The following is an 11,475-nucleotide window of genomic DNA, read 5'->3' on the forward strand; positions in this document are numbered from 1 at the left end:
GTTTACCTCGAGGTAGATCATTGTAAGCAGACTGGAGGACCCACTCAGGTGCAGGGGTATCGGCTACCTTCCTCTTTTTTCTCTGACCCCTTGTCTTTAATGAAGAGAGTGCTTTCCCTTTTACATTTGCTTGTTGGACAACAACAGGGTTTGTATACCTTTATTACAATGAGCATCTTCTTTTGAGCTACCCTCTGTGTCTTGAACACAAAGTTCACTCCTTAACGGAATAGCATTTTCAATAGGGCCCTCAAGTACCACACCAGTGAAATGAATCGTTGACATTTTACCACCCTCATTAGTCTGTTCAGCAGGCAAATTTTCTGATTTGTTTTCAAGCACTGAAGACTCATTATTTTCAAGAACATTACCTGTGATTTCATCTTCAACGGTTTCAGGTGCATCATCTAAAATCTTTGCACCTTCTTATGTTGTTTTATCTCTAACAGGAGATTCATTTAATAAAGATGCTACTTCAATATCATCTGCCAAACTACCTTCTCTTGTAGCATCTCGAACAGGAGTTTCAATATGTTCAGATGTCATTGATATATCAGCTAGCACATTATCAATTGTATGTCTAACAGGAGATGCAATTAGTTTTGAGGCAATTGCTGCAGCACATGACACATTAATCGATTGATGAGCATCTGAATTACCCTCCTCTGTTCTTACACCTTCACCGAGAGATTGAACTTCACCAGATACTCGTTCAGTATTAGATGGCTTAGTAGTTGTTTGAATAGATTCTGACACCACTGAATCGTGCACTTCTGCTCTTTCTTCTCCAACAAAAGATTCAATATGTTGTGATGCTTTTTGTAGAGTTGGATCTGGCATCAATTAATCAACTTGTTGAGATGATAATATTGTATCATTTGGAATAGAAGGTGTTTGATCAGGATCCAACAACAACTGATCAATATGTTCTCTTGTTTCGTCTCCAATAACTGGAACAGAAGAATCAACCCCTGTTTTAGGAAAACAATCTTCTTCATTTTGTTCCTATATGGCAAAACTAAGAGAAGGAGAACGGTATGCCTTCTTCAAACGTGTTCTCTTGTATGCTACAATAGAAGTAGCTACTCTTTCAGAACAAACATTACTTTATTCAATTTGTTGCGTACCCTTAGCAACATATCCCGTCCAATCCACAAGACTCATAACGCCAAAAAGTGGATCAGATGACTATTCAAACTCAACAGTCTGTTGACCCATATCTGAGTGAGATGATCTTCGTTGTAGCCTAACAGACAATCCCTCCACATTTTTATGAGAAACGCCTCGTTTATTTTTCTTTTGGACATCGAGATGTCGAGTGACAGGTCTTTTTGTGCTCTCTCTATGCTTTTCAACATATGACAACACTATTAAATAATCGGAATGCTGAGAAACATCATCAGGACTGGCAATACTTCCCGATTCAAATTTTAAACCTGATTGTAGAAGAGCAGCAACCAGTTTATCCATACGTTTCTTCTCCTTCTCCTTATTAGACAAAATCTTATCCAATTTTCCATCCAAAGTCTTCTCTAAAAATTGCACACAAAACAAAAAGAAGAAATTTTAAAAAATTTGGAACTCAAGAAGAGAACTTATGCTTGTACAGGACACAAAAAGTTATGCCTGTACAGGAAGAGTTTCAAAAAATTCACAAGTTAACAAAAGTTATGCCTCTTCAGGCAGGGTTTCAAAAATCACAAAGTTAAATACAATTATGCATGTACATGCGGAGTTTCAAAAATATCACAAAGTTAAAGAAAAGTTATGCCTGTACAGGCAGAGCTTCACAAAAATCACAAGATAATAAAAGTTATGCCTGTACAGGCAGATTTTCAAAATAATCATAAGTTAAATAAAAGTTATGCCTCTTCAGGCAGAGTTTCAAACACAATCACAAAGTTAAAGAAAAGTTATGCCTGTACAGGCAGAGTTTAAAAAACTACGCAAGTTAAGAGGATTTCAAAAAAAATCACAATTTAACAAAAGTTATGCCTCGTCAGGCAGACTTTCAAAAATATCACATAGTTAAAGAAAAGTTATGCTTGTACATGCAGAGTTTCAAAGAAATCACAAGTTTAACAAAAGTTATGCCTATACAGGCAGACTTTCAAAAATATCACATAGTTAAAGAAAAGTTATGCTTGTACATGCAGAGTTTCAAAGAAATCACAAGTTAACAAAAGTTATGCCTATACAGGCAGAGTTTCAAAAAAATCACAAGTTAAAGAAAATTATGCCTGTACAGGCAAAGTTTCAAAAATCACAAGATTAAAAACATGTACAGGAAGAGTTTCAAAAATTACAAAGTTAAAAAAACTTTATGCCTGTACCGGCAGAGTTTCAGAAAACACACAAGTTAACAAAATTTATGCCTCTTCAGGCAGAGTTTGAAAAATCACAATGTTAATAAAAGTTATGACTGTACAGGCATAGTTTCAAATTCTGCACAAAAGTGGAATTCAAAAGAAAATAACCAAACTAGCCAAAAAAAAAAACAAACACAAAATACATACCTCAACACGATGCTCTAGAGAAGAGCTTCGATTGTTATTTTCAACAACAGTATTATTCCCTTCATCAATATCTCTTTCATCACTCTATTAGAATGAAAAACAGACAACAATGAAATAACAACCACAGAAAATATTAAAACCAATTAACAAGGAAAAACTCAGCAAAAGTTAAGAGAAAATTATACCTGTACAAGTAGAGTTTCAAAAAAATCACAAGTTAACAAAAGTTATGCCTCTTCAGGCAGAGTTTCAAAAATCACAAAGGTAAACACAATTATACATGTACAAGCGGAGTTTCAAAAAATATAACAAAGTTAAAGAAAAGTTATGCCTGAACAGGAAGAGTTTCAAAAAAAATCACAAGATAATAAAAGTTATGCCTGTACAGGCAGAGTTTCAAAACAATCAAAGTTAATAAAAAGTTATGCCTCTTCATCCAGAGTTTCAAAAATATCACAAAGTTAAAGAAAGGTATGCCTGTACAAGCAGAATTTCAAAAATCACAAAGTTAAAGAAAAGTTATGCCTATATAGGCAGAGTTTCAAAAAAATCACAAGTTCAAGAAAATTATGCCTGTACAGGCAGAGTTTAATAAAACCACAAGTTAACAAAAGTTATGCCTGTAAAGAGAGAGTTTCAAAAAAATCTCAAGTTAAAGAAAATTATGCCTGTACAGGTGTCACGCCCCGAACCTGGGCCTGGTCGTAACACGGCACCCGGTGTCTGACTGCATGTGACCGAGCGAACCAACTGGCTGACTGAATCAACATGTGATATCAAAACATAACTGAATGTGGAAACAATTAAACACATGCTGATATACTAAAGGTCTGACTGAAATCATAATGCGGAAGTACTTAGACAATCTGAAATATATCTGAAAGTAGCCAACATGGCTAAACCAAAAACAACTGAACGACTGAGTATAACTGTCTACAAGGCTAACATAACAAATATCTGACTGTCTGAACTGTGTCTATGAAGCCTCTAAGAGTACTGAATAATATAACTGTCTATAAACTCAATTAACTAGATAGCTGACAACGCCCCGAAGGAATTTGGGGCTCACCAGTAGCTGATACGTGCACTCCTAAATAGCTGAGTCGTCAACCTGTATATCGTTGCCTGCATCGCGAGATGCAGGCCCCCAAGCAATAAAAAGGGACATCAGCACATTTGAATTGTACTGGTATGTAAAGCAACTGAAGCAATAAAATACTAAAACTGAAACTGATAATTGTAACTGTAATAGCAAGGAAGTAGAGATATGAATACTCCCTGCTCTGTATCTGAATCATCTATATTATATGTGTCTGTATATGTGGGGCCTCGGCCCAATAATAAATGCACGCTATGGCCTCGGCCTAGTAGTGCGTCAGTCAATGGCCTCGGCCATGTATACGTATACACAAGACTGTGTTGTGCCCTCGGGCAAAATCACATATGTATAATTATGGTTAATTAATAAGGACTGAGACCATAACAACAATGAACAATTCTGAACTGAAATAGACATGCTGGACTGAATTGAAAACACTGAGTGTTTCTGAGCATACTGAATTTCTAGACTGAGACTCATGTGGTAACAATACATAAGTCTATAAAGATTACGTGTTGAGTTCATGATATTCAAATTGATAACCATGAACGAATTCTGTAACTGCAAACCTAGAAGATAACAGTTCTACAACATATCATAAAACTAGGGCTAAACTCTACTTTGAGTCGAATTACTGACAAGTATGAAGAATGAGGCGTAGGGAGAATCATGAACATTCCCTAACGTAGATAGTTAGCCTCACATACCTTAATTCCAGCCTTTGAGCGTAATACAATGTTCGTCAACCCTTTCAACTTTGATCTATATCAATACAAGTCAAAGGAATTCTATATTAGCAATAATATTCATGCTTTGGTCATCTAAGCATTTTATCAAACACTTAATGGGCTTGAAGCTCCACAGTCTCCATTAATGGTGATTTCTTCACCCAATTCCCATTCTATTACTTCTAGGTGATTCTACAATCTTAATTAGATGTAATTAACATCATTCTTCATCACCCATATGAATACAACAATCCCAAGTCAACAATCCAAAAACCCTAGCATAGTTCATATAATTCTCTTTATCAAACCCATTTACTATTCTCCCAAGAACTTATCAACACTTTAATCATCATGAAACATCATAAAAATTACCTTAGTTATTGTAGGAATAAGCCTTGAGTTGAAATACTTCACTTGAACAAAACCCTAATTCCACCTTCCATGGAATTTCTTGACTTGAATGGATTTGATGTGTTTCTCACACTTAGTTTTGTGGATTGATGAAGTGGATCTTTAGTTTCACTTGGATTCTTGCATATGAAGTGTTTGGATGGCTCTAGAGAACCCTTGAGTCGTGGAGGAGAAATAGGAATGAAAAAAAATGAGCTTAGGTCTCTTATTAACATCTTAAAATCTGATCCGTCGGGCAATTCTACGCCCATTTTTACGTCCCGTACAATTTGTACGGACCGTATGTCATTCCGTATAATCATTCCAGTGATTTGGACATTCTGGACCAATTATACGGCTGGAATATATGGCCCGTATAAATTTTACGGTCCGTATGTTCCACCGTATAATTTTTACGGTTCGTATGTTTCCACCGTAAACTGACAGAACACTGTTTAGTAAAATGGGCATAACTTTTTATACACAGCTCTGTTCAAGACCCACAATATACCGTTGGAAAGCTATTTCAAAGGGCTACAACTTTCATCAAGGAAGTTTTCCCAAATTCCAAATTAATAGAGGGGTTATGGTCGTTGGAAGTAAGACCTTCTATAAACTCACTTGCAAACATGCCCCGTAGAGTGGCTTCCAACTTTTCTTTGCCTAAAGACATTTCTTATGACTTAATTGGTTTTCAAAACACTTCCTATAACCCTCATATTGGTTCCATTATGTTATCATCTTATGAGTCAAACTTTCGCCCGAAGCTACGAGGTGTTACAACAGGCAGAGTTTCAAAAATCACAAAGTTAAAGAAAATTATACATATACAGGAAGAGTTTCAAAAATCACAAAGTTAAGAAACTTTATGCCTGTACAGGCAAAGCATCAAAAGACACACAAGTTAACGAAATTTATGCCTCTTCAGGTAGAGTTTGAAAAATCACAATATTAATAAAAGTTATGACTGTACAGGCATAGTTTTAAAATTCTACACAAAAATGGGATTCAAAAGAAAATAACCAAAGTAGCGGAAAAAACAAACACAAAATACATACCTCAACACGATGCTCTAGAGAAGAGCTTCGATTGTCATTTTCATCAACAGTATTATTCCCTTCATCAATTTCTCTTTCACCACTCTATTCAAATGAAAAACAGACAACAATCAAATAAGAACCACAGAAAAACATAAAATCAATTGACAAGGAAAAACTCAGTAAAAGTTAAGAAACTTTATGCCTATACAGGCAGAGTTTCAAGAAACATACAAGTTAACGAAATTTATGCCTCTTCAAGCAGAGTTTGAAAAATCACAATGTTAATAAAAGTTATGACATTACAGGCATAGTTTCAAAAATCTATACAAAAATGGAATTCAAAAGAAAATAGCCAAAATAACAAACACAAAATACATACCTCAGCACGATGCTCTAGAGAAGAGCTTCGATTGTCATTTTCATCAATAGTATTATTCCCTTCATCAATATCTCTTTCATCTCTCTATTCGAATGAAAAACAGACAATAATCAAATAACAACCATAGAAAATATTAAAATCAATTAACAAGGAAAAACTCGGTAAAAGTTAAGAAAAGTTATACCTGTACAGGCAGAGTTTCAAAAAAATCACAAGTTAACAAAAGTTATGCCTCTTCAGGCAGAGTTTGAAAAGAAAATAATCAAAAATAGCCAAAGAAAAAAACAAACACAAAATACGTACCTCAATATGATGTTGTGGAGAAGAACTTTGACTGACATTTTAATCAAAATCATCATTCCCTTCATCAATATCTCTTTCATCACTCTATTCTACACAATAATGGGATTCAAAAGAAAATTACCAAAATAAACAAAAAGACAACACACAAAATACGTACCTGATTCTCCAGTGAAAAGCTTTGATTGTCATTTTCATGATCATTATTATGCTCTTCACCAATAACTCTTTCATGACTCTATTAAAAAACAAAAAAACCAGACAACAATAAAATAAGAACCAACTATGACATAAAAGAAAATTAAAAGAACCATTACCTTTGCAGAGTACTTTTCACCGACAAGCATTTCCTTTACTCCATTAAATTGTGGAGCATGCTCTTTTTGATTCTTTTTGTGCGTGTATGACAGCATAGTAGGCTCTTCAACTATGCCAACAACATCACAATATTTTTTGAGATAAACGGTCCAATTAGACCAAATCCAAACCATAAAAGTATGGATAAAGCCAACAAAATGATAATTTGTGGTCTTTATTTCTTCACCTTTTTTTAAAATACTTCTGAGTGAATTGATAAGATCATTATAACACTCGTGGCCCCAATTAAACTGCTCAAATAACTCAATATTCTCAACATATACAATATGTTCCGACTTTACAGTCTTATCGTGTCTACCACCTAATAATACACGTCCTAGTATATACACCTCAGCTAACATCACAGCATTAATGTCCGTTTCAATTAAACTTTTAGAGTCTTTCATGAAAGTCTTTAAGTCAGTCATTTTCAATTCTTTTTACCATCCTGGATTTGAAAATACTTTCGCAATAAAGAACTTCCATTCGTTGTTCTATATTTTTCAGTAAAAGAACTACGAGGAGGTTTAATTTGAAGACCAGTGATTTTCTTAAACTGTTTTTCTGTAAATTTTGCAACTTTCCGATTGAAGTTAAAATACATGTCATCCCCCGTTCTCCGAACTTTGGACAACAAAACACCTGTCAAGAGGACTCCAGACAACTTCAGGTTATTCAACTTCATTACATTCCCTAAAGGATGTTTTTCCAACATGGTCAACTGTCGTACTGATAAAAAATCCTCAGCAGTCTTAAGATAACTCTCACCCCCTCGCCACGCAGCAGTAATACGTGGCCACCTATTTGGGTGAATATAATAATCAGCAAATCGATCATCAACATTTCCACTGTCGCTATTCATTTTCAAACATTGAAATTAGAAAAAAAAAACAAATAAATGTCAAACAGAAATACAAATACAGAAAATAAAAACCCACCAAAAGCACCCAAAGCACATTCCCATCATAAAATAAGAATAAAACACATGCATTTGGGGAAAATGAAAAAGAAAAACTACACACAAACCCCTTGTAAAATCTAAAATACATATACAAAACGTTTAAATTAAAAAACTAATCAGAATACATAAATAAATATTAAGAGGAACTCACCCTTGAAATGCAACTTCCAGTAAGAGAATTCAAGTTTGAAAGAGAGAATCGAACTTGAAAATGTCACAAAAACCGAATTGATTTACAGTTTTCGAATTGGAGAAAAAGAATAATAAACCGAAGGAAAAACGAGAAAGGGCGGGCAATTTATATATGTCATAAAAAAAGTTAAAAATTTACCCTAGTGCACATGGATTTAAAAAAATGGCACGTGCACAAAATTAGGCCTTCAGCTAGAAGTTTGGATGTGAGTAAAAGCAAAATTCTGCCTGAAGAGGCACAAGGCAGAGTTTCAAAGTCAAACTCTGCCTAATTAGGAAGAGCTAGAAGCAAAATTCTACTTAATTAAACTATGCCTCTACCCACCAAAAAGTTAACAAAAAAAAAAAAAAAACTGCTTTAAAAACCACAAAAATAAGAAAAGGTATACAAGTATTTTTTTTAATTTAAATATAATATGCTTTATCAGTTTTAAAATAAATAGTAAAAGAACATGTGTATACATTTTTAAATGTCAACGATGTGTGTAGAATGGACACATTTAATATTGTATGAGTTGATTAGAACTTGGAAAAATATTTGCAATTTGGAAAAATATTTGCGAGTTGCAAAAATCTACCTTCAGGCAGAGTTTGGCTGCAAACACTCTACCTGATCCAGCAGAGTTTGAGAAAACTGCAAATTCTACCTGATAAGGCAGAGTTTGACTGCAAACTCTACCTTATCAGTCATACTCTGCCTTATAAGGTAAACTCTGCCTCAAGGGGCAGTTTATATGAAAATCAACTCTGCCTGAAGATAGCAAAACTTTCCTGAAGGCAGAATTTGACTGCAAACTCTACCTTATCAGTTATACTCTCCCTTTTAAGGTAAACTCTGCCTCAAAGGAGAGTTTCAATGAAAATCTCTACCTTAAAAGGTAGAGATTTGCAATAATTCAAAAAAAAAAAGTTTAGCATGGTTTGCATAGTTTAGTAAAACTCTCCCTGAAGGTAGATTTAAATTGCAAAGTTCTGCCTTAAGTCATAATTTTGAACAAAGTTTTGCCACCTCCCAAAAGTTCTGCCTTAAGGCATAGTTTACATAAAACTCTCCCCCTAATCAAACCATGACTATGTTGAACAATTATGCCTTGCACCTGTTTGACTATTGTTTTTTTAGCAAAACTCTCCCTAACGGCAGAGTTTGACTGCAGAAAAAATAAACCAGTATACATCATTGCAAAAAAAAAAAAACACAATAACATAACACTTGCATTCATCAAAAACCACAAATCGGCATACAAAAATAGTCCTTTCATAACATATATCACACAAAAAATATATTGTATAAGTTGATTAGAATTTGGAAAAATATATGCAAGTTGCAAAAGTCTACCTTCAGGCAGAGTTTGACTGTAAACACTACGAGATCAGGTAGAGTTTGACTGCAAACACTCTACCTGATCCCGGCAGAGTTTGAGCAAACTACAAACTCTACCTTCAGGCAGAGTTTTACTGCAGAAAAAATAAACCAGTATACATCATTGCAAAAAAATGAAAAACACAATAACATAACACTTGCATTCATAACATATCACAAAAAAAAATGAAATTCACTTTTCTATATCAGTCCCCAGAAATCAAGTCTCAACAGGAGTCTCTTCCGATTAAATCAAAGTCCAACAAGGTAAATCATCATCATCTTTGTGTCCATCTTCGCATCTCTGACGTTTTTTAGAAACTTCAACATCTGCTGCTACTTCATTTAGATTTTGTGATGCTTCATTAGAAGACAACACATAATCTCCGCGTGCATAAGCATCATTAAAATCAGCAACAATTGATGCTTTAAGTGCATGAAGTTTTTCGCGCTCTTCCCTTTCTTTTGCAAATTTCATTTCAACCTCAGAAAGTGTTTGAGTTTTACCAGAAAATTGACTTGATGTAGAAACAGCAGCATGACAAAGAATATCCAGGGGATCATTTGTCGTAGAAGTAGATTTACAAAGCATATTCTTCGGATATTGCTGCAAATGTTTTTGCAAATGTGGATCTAACTTGCCCTCTTCATTTACCGGATCAGCTAAATCAGATTCTCTTTAGTATACACACAACCTAAATATGATTTGTTTTCACGATGGAGTCGAACTAAACTTTCAATAGTGCCAATCAAAGAAACAAATTGTGTGTCCAAAGTGTCAATTCTACTGTCTAAAGTAGTCTTTTCAACACATTCAGCAGCAGCTTTAGTCAAGTCAACAAATCTTTTATCCAATTCTTCTATATGGCTATTCAAACAATCATACAAAAAGTAAGAATAATCAAAAGAGTAAGAATAATCAAAAATAAGAAACTAAGTAAAAATAATCAAAAAAGTACAACGCATGTATACAAGCAAAGATATGATAAAAATTAAACAATACCGTGACTTGCTTGATAATCTAGTTTCTTATTCACACTAGACATAACACCCTATATAGATAAATCAAATAAAAAAACATGTATTATTAGGCCAGAACCCAAACATAACCAAATGGAGTTTTGAACAAGTTAGGCCTGAAATTGTAATAACTTCAATTAACATAAAAAAGTTAAGAAAATCAGGTAAAGTTTTACATTTTTTTGTCAACTCCTGCTTGCAAGGTAGGCAAAAACTTTGTCCTAAGGCTTACTTCTATAACATAATCTGGTTTAAAGGCAGACTTTGACAAGCAGGGTGGTATACCTTAAGGCATAAAGTTAGGCCTGAAGGCAGAAGTTGCATCACAGTTCTGCCTCTAAGGCATAACGTTTGAACAAAGTTAGGCCTGAAGACAGAAGTTGCATCACAGTTCTGCCTCAATGGAATAACTTTTAAGCAAGTTATGCCTGAAGGCAGTAGTTGAAGCACAAGTCAGGACAACAATCTCTGCCTGTTAAAACAAATATAATGGAGGAGTTTTGAATAAGGCCAAAAATGCAAAAATACAAATAAAGACAAAAAAAAAATACATAATTACTACTTACATCAAATATGTGATCAATCAATGGTTGTGGCTAAATCACACTCGAAGAACAAGAGCCTGAATCAAAAGAAAATTGAAGTGCAACTAGATAATTGTGCCTCTCTTGTCCTATAGCAACAACAGAGTTGATATGTAACCTATTAAATTTTTATACCACAATACAAAAAAACATGACACATTTAAAAAAAATGACAAAAAAGAAAAAGAAAAAGAAAAAAGCAACTGAAAAAACACATACATTTTCAGCATGGAAGAAATTCTCAGTAACAACATTATAAGGAGCTTGCTTTGATGGACCCCAACGCAACATACGAGGAAACTTGAGACCATTGTACTTCGAAAATCCTCGAAACATAGGGAAAAGCTCAATTGCCCACACATGTAAAGCATAAGGAAAGTCGGTAATCATATAAGTCATATTTCTATTAAATGGCAGTCTTGAAAGTCCTCAAACAACAACGAAGTGACTGTACCAACCATTCAAAACCAAGAGTACCCCAAGGATAAGAAACCCGAAGAACATCATCATCAATTATCTTCATTATATGATCTTTAACGAAACAGTGCT

This window comes from Lycium barbarum, chromosome 9, assembly GCF_019175385.1.
Source record: "Lycium barbarum isolate Lr01 chromosome 9, ASM1917538v2, whole genome shotgun sequence".
Taxonomy (NCBI): domain Eukaryota; kingdom Viridiplantae; phylum Streptophyta; class Magnoliopsida; order Solanales; family Solanaceae; genus Lycium; species Lycium barbarum.